The sequence below is a fragment of the Oryctolagus cuniculus genome, chromosome 7 (assembly GCF_051225735.1).
Source record: "Oryctolagus cuniculus isolate XC-2025 breed Fujian yellow rabbit chromosome 7, ASM5122573v1, whole genome shotgun sequence".
NCBI classification, from domain to species: Eukaryota; Metazoa; Chordata; class Mammalia; order Lagomorpha; family Leporidae; genus Oryctolagus; species Oryctolagus cuniculus.
In genome coordinates, this window is record NC_142873.1 from 31,677,798 (window position 1) to 31,693,304 (window position 15,507).

General features: G+C 53.9%; 1 protein-coding gene and 1 long non-coding RNA gene across 3 annotated transcripts in view; one reads left to right on the forward strand and one right to left on the reverse strand.

The window, feature by feature from the left end:
- CD247 (CD247 molecule) overlaps nucleotides 1–15,507 on the forward strand; it is an 81,088-nt gene that overhangs the window by 20,555 nt on the left and 45,026 nt on the right.
- Nucleotides 8,929–10,645, reverse strand: LOC149125393 (uncharacterized). Its single transcript, XR_016210435.1, has 2 exons — nucleotides 10,104–10,645; nucleotides 8,929–9,762 (listed from the first exon to the last, which is right to left on the reverse strand). It is a non-coding gene; the product is annotated as an uncharacterized LOC149125393 (long non-coding RNA).

Here is a 15,507-nt window from a genome sequence, read left to right on the forward strand (position 1 = left end):
TGTTGTAGGAAATAAAGCATTAGGGAAGGCCAGATCGCGCTGCTCGGGAAAGGGGGAGCTGCCCCCGCAGTGCAGGGTGCAGAATCCTCCCCTGGCATTCTCATGCTAATTGAGCGCATGGTCCCCTTGGAAGCCGTAATCTCCTTCGGGTCGGGTCGCGAGTAATAGAAGTTGGGTTCAACGCTGCCGTTTCGTGATGTAGAGAATATTTCTCCAGTGCAACATAAGAAATAGAATGTCACCCGGGAGACGCTTCACACAGGCGGTGACATCACGGGGGGGGGGGGAGTCTATTAAAGAGAACCCACATGCCCCATGGGGGAGACGCCCTCTGCGTGTGTGGTCGTCCTCAGGTGAGCGTGGAAGGTCGCACTCTAGCCTGGCCAGGTGCTGTTGGTAAAATCTCCCCCCAGCCCCGCGGATGTGTAGAGAGAGCTCCCTGTGACTGGGGGGAGGAAAGCTTGAAGAAGACGATTTTGCTCTAGACCATGGCTCCGCAGTAGAGTTGCAGTTGGAGTTCCGTTCCCCGGGACCCCAGGCTCTCTCTCTGCCCAGTTGTCTGTGGGCAGGTTATGCGTGTATCTTCCGTGCTCTGGAGCCGGGTGCGCAGGGTGTGCAAGAAGCCCTGCAGGAAGCTTTGTGCCCGAGCTTCCATTATGACACAAACTTTTCATTTTTCTCTGTTTCCTCTTGGAAGTTAAAAATTCTCCACTCCTGATTTTAACCCAAAGGAAGGCTGAGTAAATTCCACCAGCCACTCCTGAGTGCGGCAAGCTGAAAAAAATATACACGGTGCCCCCTGTCCGGCCCACCAGAATGTGGGCACCCTTATCAGGGCTAAGTCTGTACAGTTTAACCCTGGCAACAACTGCCCAGAAATAAAACAGCTGCTCTTTGTGATATTTGGCTAGTCTCTGGTTGAATCAAGTCCATCTTCTTTTTAAAGATTTTATTTATTTATTTGAGAGGTAGAGTTATAGGCAGAGAGAGGGAGGGACATAGAGAAAGGTCTTTCTTCCATTGGTTCACTCCCCAAATGGCTGCGACAGTTGGAGCTGGGAGCCTTGGAGCCTCTTCCTGGTCTCCCACGCAGGTGCAGGGGCCCAAGCAGTTGGACTATCCTCCACTGCTTTCCCAGGCCACAGCAGAGAGCTGGATTGGAAGCGAAGCAGCTGGGACTCAAACTGGCACCCACATGGGTTGCCAGCACTGCAGGTGGCGGCTTCATCTGCTATGCCACAGCGCTGGCCCCCTGGCTATCTTTAAACATTAGCAAATGTCACCTGGGAGGAAAATTGCACCCCTGGTTGACAACCAGTATGTTTAGGTCATCATGTTTGTTGGTTAAGCCGTCAGTGACGAGGAGGCCACGATGGACGGTTTGGTGTGCTTTCATTTTGGTCATGAAATGGACCAGGAGGAGAGCAATTGACCCACTGCTGAGTACTTTTGTCAGCACTCAGGGGAACTGCGGCCTCAGGGGTACATGTGAACCTGGCTTTTGGAATGGTTCTTCCCCAAGAACACAGGCACACCCTGTGGGGAGCAACCACTTGACTTCAGGTTCCCCCACATGGGCCGATGCCTCCTTCATCTCTCATCTGCAATTCCATCCAGATGGTGGGGTTGAGGCAAGTGAGAAGAGCTTGGATCTGAGAGGCAAGGCCTAAACGTCAGTTCTGGCTTTGTCACTCCTTGGCTAATGTGGCCTTAGGCGAGTTCCTCCACCTCTCTGAAGCAGGCTTCTTTAGAAAATGAAGAGACCGCTTCCTACCTTAAAGGGCTGTAGGGAGAATTGAAGAAAAGCATGTAAAGAGGCCCAGACACAACTGCTACTACACAGTGGATAATAAATGTTTTCTGTTACTGTAAATTAAAAAGAACAAATGACTGGCAGACAGATGAAAGTCCAAATGCCCAAGGCATGTCCGTGGGAGACCAGTGGCCGCCTGGCCGTGGCTGATCACAGGTGTCTTCTAATGTGTTCACGTCCATCTCCCTGCAGGTCCTCTCCACCTGGCCTTGCCCCAATGTCCCTGCTCCTCTGACTCCCGAGGGACCTGAGCATTCCAGAACAGAAGCTGGGAAAGAGGCTGATTTGGGTAGAGAGATGCCAAGGCGTTGCAGGCTGTCTCCGCGGAGCTGACCTGGTGTTGTGAAAAACAACCACAGTCGCTGGGCCTCAGGGTGAGGGGAATGTGGGCAAATGGGCTGTAGGAAGACAGCGCTCCATCTGGGCTGCACCGGGGAAGCCATTGCCTTTGAGGAGGGCTGGAGGAGAGGCCATGGACAGGAGGGGTGGCAGAAGCTGCTGCGGCCAAGCAAGGGTAGCCAAGGTGAGAAGATTGCTACCCACCGCTCAGGGGCAGCTGGGTGTATAGAAGGTCACAGGCGCCGGCGCCGCGGCTCACTAGGCTAATCCTCCACCTTGCGGCACCGGCACACCGGGTTCTAGTCCCGGTCGGGGCGCCGGATTCTGTCCCGGTTGCCCCTCTTCCAGGCCAGCTCTCTGCTGTGGCCTGGGAGTGCAGTGGAGGATGGCCCAAGTACTTGGGCCCTGCACCCCATGGGAGACCAGGAGAGGCACCTGGCTCCTGCCATCAGATCAGCGCGGTGTGCCGGCCGCAGCGGCCATTGGAGGGTGAACCAACGGCAAAGGAAGACATTTCTCTCTGTCTCTCTCTCTCACTGTCCACTCTGTCTGCCTGTCAAAAAAAAAAAAAAAAAAAAGAAGAAGAAGAAGAAGAAGGTCACAGGCAGGGAGGTCAGCCTCTCAGTAAACGTTTTGTCCAGGGCAGCCCCAGTCAAACCCTGAAGGAGACGCTTCTGCACCGTCGTCCGCATGTTAGAATCTCTGCACTGGAGGGTGGGCAGTCCAGGTGGTGCTGAAGTCACTGGTTGGGATGCTCCCTGCCCCAGTTCCATACCAGAGTGCTTCCTGCTAGGTACACTGCAGGAGGTAGCAGGTGACGACTCAGGTACTTGGGTCCCTGCCACGCGCATGGGGGACTTGGCTTTCCAGGCTCCAGGCTAGGGAGCCCTGGCTGTTGTGAACGTTTGGGTAGTGAATCAGTGAATCAATCTCTCTCTCTTTCTTTCGGCTCTATCTCTGCCTTTCAAATAAAATGAAAATAAATAAATAAAAAATGTTCAAAACCCTGCACTTGGTCAAAACACTTGGCAATCCCTAGAGCTTCTGTGCCTTGATTTCGCTGGCCCTGAGAAAGCATCCTGAGGCTGGTGGGTGGGCAGGGAGAGGAGGAGGTGGAACCAGGCCCTGGATGGAGTTGGGTGTCCCCTCGGATCAGTTCTGAGAGGTTGTGATTCTGGGCTGCAGCCCACACTTGGCCTCTGCGTTGCCTGTGGTGCCAGGTTTCCTCTCTCTACCTACCTTATCTCAACGCTTACTGTTTCCAAACAACCCCATCTACAACCTGAATGCCTTCATCTATCAGATGCTGCATCTAGCACTAGTGTTTCACCACTGAGAGAGGCTCCCCGCCCCAGAGCGCTAAGGGGAAGGAGCGCTGAGCAAAGAGGCCCTGGAAGGCAGCCACTGCGCGGAGCACGCTTCAAACCGAAAGGGCCTTGCTTTCTGCTTGTAGAACATGAAACACGCGCTCCTTAATGATAACGTGTGTCATAACTCACTAGCTCAAACCATACTTGCCACGGGGAACTCAAAAAATACAGAAAAGGACAGAGAAAATGAAAGTCATTTTTGCACATTTCACCACCAAGAACTCATTGGTATGTGTCATGCTCCTTCCAGGCCTGGATACGTGCATTTAATTTTTTTTTTACAGATTTAATTATTTATTTGAAAGGCAGAGTTACACAGAGAGAGAGAGAGAGAGAGAGGTCTTCCATCCACTGGTTCACTCCCCAGTTGGCCGCAACGGCTGGAGCTGCGCCGATCAGCCAGGAGCCAGGAGCTTCTTCCAGGTCTCCCACGCAGGTACAGGGGCCCAAGGACTTGGGCCATCTTCTACTGCTTTCCCAGGCCATAGCAGAGAGCTGGATCGGAAGTGGAGCAGCCAGGACTTGAACCAGCACATACATAGGATGCCAGCACTGGAGACGGTGGCTTTACCCGCTACGTCACAGCGCTGGCCCCCATGCATTTAATTTTATAACTGTTCTTTGCACTGCACAATTACTCATGGCCATGTTTATTGTCATCAAATTCTTCCTAACTTCAATTTTAGTGCCTGGGGAGTGCCAGAGTGTATTTCCCTCTGCCGGTGGCCTGGCATTCAGCCGGCCTCTCACCGCTGTGTGTTCTGAAGCGTGGCTCTGGGATATTCCTCAGCACCCCTCTGTGCCCCCATCCATGGTGGCTTCCTCAGGATAAACTCCTGGGGTAGAGTTGGTGGGTTGTGCCTCCCTGCCACCGTCCCCACTCCTTGGAGCCTGCCCCTCGGGACTTTGTGAGCCCAAATGTTGCACCACTTGTCTCCCTGTGATGTTTCTTACACTCCATGTCTGTCTCCATTTGATGGAGGTGGCACCTGTGACATGGTGCCTGTGACATCACATCCCCTGCCTGCTCCAATGGACATAGCTGACATCTACTTAGGAACACTCCCCAAGGGGCTGGCGTGATGGTGTACCAGGTAAAGCCACTGCCTGTGGTGCTGGCATCTCATATGGGCATTGGTTCATGTCCCGGCTGCTCCACTTCTGATTCAACTGCCTGCTGATGTGCCTGGGAAAGCAGTAGAGATGGCCTAAGTGCTTGGGCCCCTGCATCCACGTGGGAGACCTAGATGAAGTTCCTGGCTCCTGGCATCAGCTTGGCCCAGCCCTGGCCACTGTGGCCATCTAGGGAGTGACCCAGCAGATGGAAGACCCTGCTTAGCCACCTTGTTTTGCCCGACAGTGTCTCTTTGTCTCTTTCCACCCCACCTGGGACTCCTGCTTGTCGGTGGCCTGTCTAACTTCTCTTTTAGCCCAGCGCATCTAAGATCCATCTACTTGCCCTCTGTTCCTTCTTCCTCTTCTTGGCTCCACTCGGTAGAAAGGCTCAGACCCTCCACAGAATGAGCAGGCTTTAAGGAAGAGAGTTACAAAACCAGGCAGGCTCTCGCGCTGTCCCGCCCCAGCAGACCCAACCCAGGGGCTGCAGTCAGAAAGCTGGAGGCAAGTTCAAGGTCATCTGTCCAACCTCACTTCTGGCGGAGCTTCCTCTCCACAGCATCCCCAAGGGTGCAAAGCCAAACCTTCGGCGTGAGCAGCTCTCTCCCTAGCAACCTGCTGCTCTATTCTACCATTTTTTAAATATTTATTTATTTATTTGAAAGGCTGAGTTACAGAGAGGCAGAGGCAGAGAAAAAGAGATTTTCCATCCGCTGGTTCACTCCCTAAATGGCCGCAACGACTGGAGCTGGGCCGAACCAAAACTAGCAGCCAAGAGCTTCTTCTGGGTCTTGCTTGCAGGTACAGGGGCCCAAGCACTTGGGTCATCTTCTGCTGCTTTCCCAGGCCCATTTGCAGGGAGCTGGATCAGAAGCAGAACAGCCGGGTGGGGCTGGAGCCGTGGCACAATAGGTTAATCCTCCGCCTGCGGTGCCAGCATCTCATATGGGCGCCAGTCTAGTCCTTCCTGCCCTTCTTCCAATCCAGCTCTCTGCTATGACCTGGGAAAGCAGTAGAGGATGGCCCAAGTCTTTGGGCCCCTGCGCCCGCATGGGAGACTGGGAGGAAGCACCTAGCTCCTGGCTTTGAATCAGCTCAGCTCCGGCCGTTATGGCCATTTGGAGAGTGAACCAACCGAAGAAGACCTTTCTCTGCCTCTCCCTCTCACTGTCTGTGACTCTACCTCTCAAATAAATAAATCAATAAATAAAATCCTTAAAAAAAAAAAAAAAAAAAAAAAAGAACAGCCGGGACATGAACCAGTGCCCATATGAGATGCCAGCACTGCAGGCGGCAGCTTTGCCCACTATGCCACAGCATCGGCCCCTGTTCTTGCAGTTCTTGTTGTGCAAAGCAGATGAACAAAATTCACCATGAATGCTATTAATTTAACAAACATTTGAGTATTGAATACCAGCCAGAAACAGATCTAGGTGTTTTAAAAAAACAACCATAAGCTGGCATTGTAGTGTGGTAGGCTAAGCCTCTGCCTGCAGTGCCAGCATCCTTATGGATGCTAGTTTGTGTCCTGGCTTCTCCACTTCCAATCCAGCTCTCTGCTTGTGGCCTGGGAAAGCAGTGGAAGATGGCCCAAGTGCTTGGGCCCCTGCACCCATGTGGGAGACCCAGAAGAAGCTCCTGGCTCTTGTCTTCTGTCTTTGGATTGGCCCAGCACTGGCTGTTGCAGCCATTTGGGGAGTGAACCAGTGAATGAAAGACCTTTCTCTCTGTCTCTGCCTCTCTTGCTCTGTAACTCTATTGCCCAAATAAATAAATAAAATATTTTTCTAAGCAAACATAAACAAACTGAAACTCCCTACAAAAAATAATCTCAGATCCCATACAGGGCATATTTTAAGGGGGGATGCAGGCAATACACAAGGTAAATAAATAAAATATGTGGACAGTTCTGACAGATGCTAAGAAGAAAAATAGCAATGGGATGGCACAGAGGGAGTGCCAGGGCTGCGGCTGGGGGCCGGAGGTGCGATTTCACACAGGGTGTGCAGGGAGGACCTTCCTGGGAAGGCCACATCACAGCCACCCCCGAGGGCAGTGGGGCACCCAGCCAGGCTGCCTCCAGGTGCAGTGCAGGGTGAGGGAGAGGGCCAGCAGGAGGGGAGGCCCGAGAGGTGCGAGGCGAGAGGCGCTGAGTTCCAGGGGCTGGGCCAAGGGCCAGCTGTCCGGGCTTGCAGGACATTTCAGTCGCAGTGAGAACGAGGTCGGGGCTTGGAGCACAGAAAGAGATCACGTTCATGCGGGCTGGTGCTGAGGCGTGGCGGGTAAAGAGGTCACGTTCATGTCTAGTTGGGGTCTGTGTAGCAGGAGGGCTGGGGATTTCCTGAGGGAGAGCAAGGGCAGAGGTCAGGACAAGGAGTGTTCAAAAAGTTCGTGCAAAGTGCATAGTAAGAAAAAAAAATGCGTGGATTTTTTTTCACCAGCATGAATTTATTTTTTATTCCTTTTTCCCCCCACACATGGTTTTTGAGCTTCTTTGCTTGTGTTGCTGGCAGAGGCCTCACTGCCTCGCTGATGCTGAGTTTTTCCAAGAAGGGGGGTGTGGCTGTGTCCTTGCTGTCCTCCCAATACTTCTTTACGAACTTCTTTTCTGCTGTTCTCTGTTTTGGATTTATTTATTTATTTGAAAGGCAGAGTGACAGAGAGAGAGGGAGACACACACACACACACACAGGAAGAGGTGGAGACAGAGAAAGAGAGCTCTTCCGTCCGCTGGTTCACTTGCCACACGGCCTAACAGCGGGGACCGGGCTGGGTCAACGCCAAGCGCTCCACCCAGCTCTCCCACATGGGTGGCAGGGGCTCAGACACCCGGGCCGTCTTCTGCTGCTTTCCCAGGAACCTTAGCAGAGAAGTGGAACAGCTCTGCAACATGGCATGCAGGTGTCGCAAGCAGCAGGACAACCCAACATGCCACCATGCCAGCCCCTTGCCTGTGGAGCTTTTGAAACACCCAGGTGAGGTCAGCACTCCGAATCTCTGGGTTCCCCATTCACATTTTGAAAATATTTCTAAAAAATTTTTCCAGAAAATTCCACACACACAAAACTTGAATTTGCAGGGCACACCCTGCGGTAGAGTCACAGCATCTCATAGCTCCTCGGTCTCCCTGCCACTCATCTTACTCGAGCATTGTCCACGCTGTGTCCTGGCCGTACCTTATGTAGCTGGTCCTATGACGGCTGCAGCCGTCCTGAACACGCGTGGGTGTGTTTCTTGTCATTCTTCCCTAGCCGATACGACACAAAGCCTATTGACACAGTATTCACATTGTATGAGGTTTACCAGTCATCTAGAGGACATTTAAAGTATACCAGGGGATGTGCGTAAGCTACATGCAAACACTACCCTGTCTTACAGTAGGGACTTGTGCATCCACGGAATGTGGTATCCCCCAGGGGCCCTGGAACCAATTCCCCATGGCCACGTAGGGCCGAATGCCCTGCCTTATGGTGCTTGTTTACAAATACTTCCAGAGCGCCTCTGGCTGAGCCCTGTGTGGGTGGTGAGGCTGGAGCCAGGAGCAAACTCTCTCCTCTGATGGAGTAGCGTGACAGCCATGCCCACGTCTCTCACGTAAGGAGCCCACAGCTAGTGCCAAGCTGCAGGCCGACACACTCAGCCCGTTGTCATCTTTATTCCTCTCGACAATCTATGACAACCCCGCCAGGCCCCCATTCTGCACATGGAGAAACAGAAGTAACGTATTCCAGATCACACAGCTAGGACGCAGCCAACCGGGATTCACACCCAGGGCTGTCCCACTCCACAGCCTGCAGCGCCGAGTGCCGTGTCATTGTTGGGAAGTTTTTCTTACATTGGATTTGGAAAATCCCTTAGGACAGCGTGAGGAGTCGGCTGAAGTCTCTCAGGCGGCCACCTGGCCTCATCTCTGGGTGTCCCCCCTCTCTCCCGTCCTGTCTGAAACGGAGGGTCCGGCACTGCTCCTAGGGCTGAAGATGCAAGTCCAACAGGGCCAAGAGATTTGGGCTCTCTGGGCCCCCGACCTCTTGGCTACAGAACAAAGCCGTGGGATAAGTCTCTAACTCTCCTCGCAGCTCTCAAACCTGATGTAGCCCTGGCCTAGCTGCTCACAGATGACATTGAACCTTTATGTTCTCTGATAAATATCCCTCAGCATCCAAGATTTCTAGGAGCTACAAAACCCAAAGCGAAGTGCGTGCTCTCCGAGAAACACATGGTCAAATCTTTGTGGATTTGCGGGTGGTTTAAAGCCACAATGAGAGATAAAGCTAGGACAGTGCAACCACTAAAAAAAAAGATGTGTGTATTTATTTGAAAGGCAGAATGACAGAGAGGAGTGAGAGACAGAGAGAGTAAGAGATGTCTTCCATCTGCTGGGTCACTCCCCACATCCCTACAAACAGCCAGTGCTGGGCCAAGCCAAAGCCGGGAGCCGGGAGCCGGGAGCTCCATCAGGTCTTCTGTGTGGGTGTCTGGGACCCAAGCTTGGGCCCTCAGCAGCTGCTCTCAGGTGCACTTGCAGGAAGTGGAGCAGCCAGGACTCCAGCCAGCACTCCGGTATGCGAGGCCTGCGTGCAGTGGCTCAACACGCGGCGTCACAACGCCGGCTGCTGATGAGTGGTGCTGGCCCCGAGCTGTTACCTCTCCACCCATTTTCTCATCTGATCTTCACAGCAGCCCCATGGTCAACAGGGGGAAGAAACGATCCCCCACCCTACCTCGCTGCCCTATGCAGACAGCGAGACAGCGACCCAGTGAGCTGCGTGATTTTTTTTTCCTAAGCCCCAGCTCAGGTCACTGCAGCGGAGCCTCTGTATTTACCGACCCAGCTCTCACCAACCCAACACAGCCTCTAGGACATTCCAAGTTCCCAGCGGTTTTCCACTTAGGGAAACGTCCAAGTCTTTCAGGAAAGAGGAAACGAATCCTTAATCTGTTTTTGACCGAGTCCTTGCTGAACTGGTCCTGGGGATTCCGACCTGATGGTGGCTCCCAACACAGGGAGCGAACAACTCTTCCTCCAGGTGACTCTTGGGGCCCGCGAGCTGTGCCCTCTCTTCGGAGCCCCACGCTCTCCCAGCTGAGCACGGAGAGGCAGGGCCGGAGTTCCTGAGGCTGCACCTGCAGATGTAACGGATTCTGCGCAGGGAGCGCACGCTGGGGGCCCTGGAGCTCTGCTGAGGTTTCTGCTGAGTCTGTGTGTGAGGACTCCAGGTACCTGGTAAAGGCCTTGAGGATTCTGGACGAGAAGCCTGGCACACACCCACCCACCCACCCACGGAGAGGCCCTTCAGAACAGGAAGAGGCTCCGGTCCACATTCCATCCCGAACCCGCCAAGGGGCCCCAGTACATCCCTCGGTGCCCGATGCGGTATTCTTCTGTACGTTAAGGGAGATGGACAGAGATGACTGGCGTGTTCCCTCTGGGAAAGGCAGGCAGGAAATAAACACAAAAGTCTAACCTGAAGGTCACGGTCAGCACCAGAGCCTGGCCCTCTTCTGTCTGTGCTTGCCAGTCAAGCTTCTTTTTCCCATTCTCTGCTGGCTCCACGCCTAGAAAAGCCAGGGAAAGAGGAAGCTGTGGAGAGGAATGAGGGGAGGAGAGGGGACAGTTTGCAAAAACTGCAGTGACAGGGATGTGTCTGGCCTCTGAAACTGGAACCCCAGGTTCAAATCTCTGCTCCGCTGCATTCCAGCGGGGCAGACCTCAGCCTGCACGTCTCCCGTCTGTACAATGGGCAGCCACACCTGTCCCCCAGGGCTCTGGCGATGATCCCGAGAAACCACGCGTGGCGTGGCAGCCCCCAGTGTGGGGCCTGGCACCGCAGACGTGCTCGGCTAAGTCACTGTGAAGCAGAAAGGGAGCAGATGAAAAGGACAGGATGGAAAGAAAGGAGGAGAAAAATTAAGGGGGAGTGGGGTGAATTAGGGGCCGAGGGAGGGCAGGGAAGGTTTGAGGACAGCAACCGGAGACATTTTCTCCAGCCCCAAAGGACTCAGACCCACTTCCCCTCCCACCCCGCTGGCTTCCTCTGTGCCCCCCGCAGCCCCTGGGGCGCCCGAGCCGGGTGCCTTTTATGGCGTGGTGGGCATGCCCCCCCAGCTGTCACGGGTGTCCCTCACAAGGCTCCGGCTCAGCCTCCCTCCCCCCAGCAGGGGGATGCCTTTGAGGGTGGATCTGAGCGGTTTCCCACCTCCTACTGGGGGCCAACTGTCGACGGGGTGTCCTCCACGGGGCTGGTGTGGGCTGGGAGGTTGTGATTTGAAGCTGGAGGCAGCCGCTGTGAGGCCCCGGGGAAAGTTTCCTGGTTGTTGTTTTCTTTCTTCTTTTTCCTCTTGTGCACACACAGGCTTCTGTATTTTACGGGCAGTGGAAAATGTGGGACCCACGAGAGGGAGAGAGAGAGAGAGAGAGAGAGAGAGAGGGGCAACGCCTTCCGCCTCCCATTTTTCTGGTGCAGCAAGAGCTCAGCCTGTCCCTACCGTGCTCCCCTCTCTGTCCTGGACTGTCACACATGTACCCCAGGAATACCTTCCAATACTGGCAGCAGAGTCTTAGCCCCCAGGGCAATACCAACAGTCTATGCATCTCAGTTTTTCTCCCTTGTAAATCACACATAACATGAAATGGACCGTCTGAATCATTTTGAGTGTATTAAGTCAACGCAGGCTGTTTGGAAAGCACCACAATCATCCGTTTCTAGAATTCTTCTCATCTTGCAAAACTGAAGCTGTGTGCCATTGTAAACCGTAGCTCCCCCATTCTCTGCCCCACCCCCATCCGGGCCACCGCCATTCTACTCCTGGAAGGACCTCCTGGAAGTGGAATCACACTGTGTCCCTCTTTATGTGACTGGCTTACGTCACTTAGCACGATGCCCTTGAGGTTCATCCACCGGCTTATACCACTTAGTTCATCCATGTTGTAGCAGGTGTCGGAGGCGCCTATCTTTTTGAGGCTAAATAATGATCCATGGTCCACACAGGCCGTGTTTTGCTTGTCCATTCATCTGTTGGTGCACATTTGGGTTGCTATTTGCTGTTATGAACAGGTGGTTATGAACTTGAGTGCATCCAAGGATCTCACAGAGAAGGTGCTGGAGATCTCTTTGGGGTATTTCTGGGTCACAGGGTCATTCCAGTTTTAACTGGATCATTCCAGTTTTAACTGGAACTGTTAAACTATTCCTCCAGGGCAGATGCACTGGGTTACATCTGCACGATGGGTACACAGCGTGCCAATATCTCCACGTCTTTGCCAATCTTTGCTATGTTCTGGTTTAGTTTATTGTAGCCATCTTGCTAGCTAAACTGGCTGTAGCTCCCAGGGCCCAAAGGGCAGTGTCCTCACTGGGCCTGGCTGTCCCAACATCTCAGCAGGCACATGGGGCAGAGGCAGAACTGGGTGGCCTTCAGTCTTGGGTTTCATGCATTTTTAAAACCACTTTGGGCCGGCGCTGTGGCTCAATAGGCTAATCCTCCGCTTGCGGCACCAGCACACCAGGTTCTAGTCCCGGTCGGGGCACCGGATTCTGTCCCAGTTGCCCCTCTTCCATGCCAGCTCTCTGCTGTGGCCCAGGAGTGCAGTGGAGGATGGCTCAAGTGCTTGGACCCTGCACCCGCATGGGACCAGGAGAAGCACCTGGCTCCTGCCTTCGGATCAGCGCGGTGCGCTGGCCGCAGCGTGCCAGGCATGGCAGCCATTGGAGGGTGAACCAACGGCAAAGGAAGACCTTTCTCTCTGTCTCTCTCTCTCACTGTCCACTCTGCCTCTAAAAAAAAAAAAAAAAAAAAAAAAAAAAAAAAAAAAAAACCACTTTGGAAGGAGTAAACGCACCTTGGGGAAAATGCCTGTGAGAGAGGAGGAGGCAAAGGGAGGCTGAGGCCAGGAGGGGCTGCCCTGAGCTTTGGTCTCACAAAGCCGGGGCCCCTGGGCCCTTTGCAAACCCATATGCCAAGGAACCCCGTGCCAGTCACATCGTGGGTTCCAGATCTCTGACAAGGAGACCTGGGTCCCTGTGTCGTATCACTCTGGGTTTGCAGCCCCACGTCTCTTGACTCCCTGGTTTTCTGGGCAAACACTGCCCTTTGGTGAACAGCAGCATTCGCCTCGCTCATCCTTGAGTGGAATCAAACTTACATGGAATTCCACTCTCAACCATCTGAATGGAAGACAGGTGAACAGAGCTCAGTGTGTGGCTCGTGTCTCAATGGGAGGGTTACCCGCTCCCAGGGCAGGCAGGAAATCTTTAATGAGTCCTGTTTCCAGGCCCCAAAGCCCTCTGTACATCCTATTTGGATAAACATCTTCAAAGATGATGAGATGGCAGCACTTTGGATTCTTTGCTGCCGGAGTGCTGATCTAGCACCGTTAATATTCTCTCTCTCTGCCAGATAGGGGAGAATCCCTTCTGGAATTCTCCTTTCTCCCTTTCATGGTTTCCACAGTGATACGTCCCTCTGGGAAAATCCTGCCCCAGATTTTTATGACTCTTTTGTTGGCTGTTGGGAATAAAAATCTTGCAAATCCATCCTGGGGGTCTCAGCCCTGCCTTGCAAGTTGCAAGGGGAGCAGCTGCCTGCAGCTTTCCGCAGGCACGCTTGGGAGAAACCCTCTTCCTCCTGGGTGCTCCCCCTGCCCTCACTGGGTCTCTGCTCAGAGCGGCTGAACAACTACAGCATCATCCCGTGCAGGTGGAGCGATCCGGAACACACACAGGCAGAGGGCGGAACAGTCGCTTCAGTCCACCGCAGGAGGTTTTTCCCACTTTTTCCAAAATTTCTCAATGTGATCATCACGTTAACAGATAGACTCTCTGCTTGGCCAACACTGAGTCAGGTTCTGGAAACTTCTCCCAGGCCCATCTGGGCACTTCCCTGTAGAAGCCAGTTTTAACAAAGTACTCTGCTACATCGATGTGGCCAGAGCCCCTGGCCCATCCCACTGGGTCGCCCTCCTCCTGCACCACCCCCACCCCAGGGGCCATCTGGTCACCCTGGCCTGTCTTCAGCAAGGATTTCATTGAGGTTGCTTGAGCCAGAACCTCTCACACCCAGATGTTTTCACCTAGTAATTTTCTTCCTTTGGCCTCTGCCTGTTTTTTGCTTTAAATTCCTGCTGAGGTGGAGTCCCCTGAGACCACCACCCCCCCGCAAGACCCCATAGCAGTAGTCCCTGTGCCTATTAGGACAGTCCTGAGTAAGTCTTCCTTATGATACTTTTTAAAAAAAATATATTTATTTTATTTATTTGAAAGACAGAGTTACAGAGAAAGGTATAGCCAGAGAGAGAGAGAGAAAGAGAGAAAATTCTTCCATTCGCTGGTTCACTTCCCAATTGGCCGCAATGGCTGGAGCTGTGCCAATCTAAAGCCAGGAGCCAGGAGCTTCTTGCAGGTCTCCTACGTGGGTGCAGGGGCTTAAGGACTTGGACCATCTTCTACTGCTTTCCCAGGCCATAGCAGAGAGCTGGATCAGAAGTGGAGCAGCCAGGACTCGAACCGGGGTCCATATGGGATGCTGACTCTGCAGGCCAGAGCTTTAACTCACTGTGCTTCAGGGCCAGCCCCAGCCCCCGCCCCCCCATCATGCTTTAAATGCATCTTTGAATTATACTCCTTTAGCTTATTTTAGCAATGGAATAATTTTTTATGTTTTGATAGAATGGATGATGATAATCTCTTTCCACTTTACCAGCCACTCCCAGGGCTTTTTTTTTTCTCTCTCTCATGTGCGCCTTGAAATAAACCATGATTAACATTTCCACCAGATGGAGGGGGAAACTGAGGTTGTGGGAGGCTGGGGGGCAGGTGCTCCCCAAGGAAACGCCGCAAGAAGGTGGTGTGGTGGGACTTGAATACACACCTCCCAATGCCTGGTGCAGAGCCCAGTCTGTTTGGCCACACTGCCTTATCACAAAGACACCTGCTAAAGCCTGGCTGGGAGACATGCGGCGCCTTGGGCCCACCTCGGGCCCACCTCGAAGAATGAGGCTAGGGACGGCTGCCGTCAGTGCCCCCAAGGCTGCTTGCTCAGCACTGGTCCAAGGCTGTAGGCTGAGGCTGCTGCCTGTGCTTACCCGCCTGGGCGGGGCGTGCCCTCTGCAGAGGCACCCTGCCCTCATTCACACAGACATCAGAACAGCTCACCGCGGCCTGGCATTAGTGGTCAGAACTCTTCCACGGGGGTGGGAGGGGGCGACTCTGGGCTGACCCTGTCGGCAGGCAGCGAGTCCCACAAGCCAGAGAGAAAGGATGTGGTGGCAGGTACCGGCCTCCGTAGCGTGGGAAACAGATTTGCGTGCCATTGGCGACCCGCCTGCAGCAGTGCCGTGGGTGCCGGGCCTGAGGCCATCTGGCTGTCGTCCCAGTGCTGCCGCCAACCCACCTTGTTGGTGCTTACTTTTGAGTCTACAAAGACGTTTCCTGTAAGCCGATCCTCACAGCAGCCATCTGTCTGGAGTGCTCCCGTCCCTGTTTTCACTGTGGCGCTCAGAGAGGCTTAGTGGCTTGTCCGCACACCCACAGCACTTGTGCCTCCAAGGCGCTGACACTTCCCACCGGCCCCGGCCTGGCTGTGGTGTTCAGGCAGGGCCGGAGTCCCTCCTGCCTTGGATTTCTCAGTTGAAAATTGAGGGGGCTGTTGCAAGAGCCACGCCAGCTCTCGATCTTGCTGTGATGAAAACATGTTTTCTTTCCACTGACTTTTCCACGGTGCTCACTTCTCGGGCCCGCCGATGCCTCTTCTCTTGCTGTGTGTCGGGAGTTGCCGAGCCGTGGCCCCCTCCCCCTCTGAGCAGGGAGGTGTGTCTTTGCAGGGGACCGTGCGGATGGGAGGATGAGGAAGCAGGCTTCTAGAAGGTGGCCT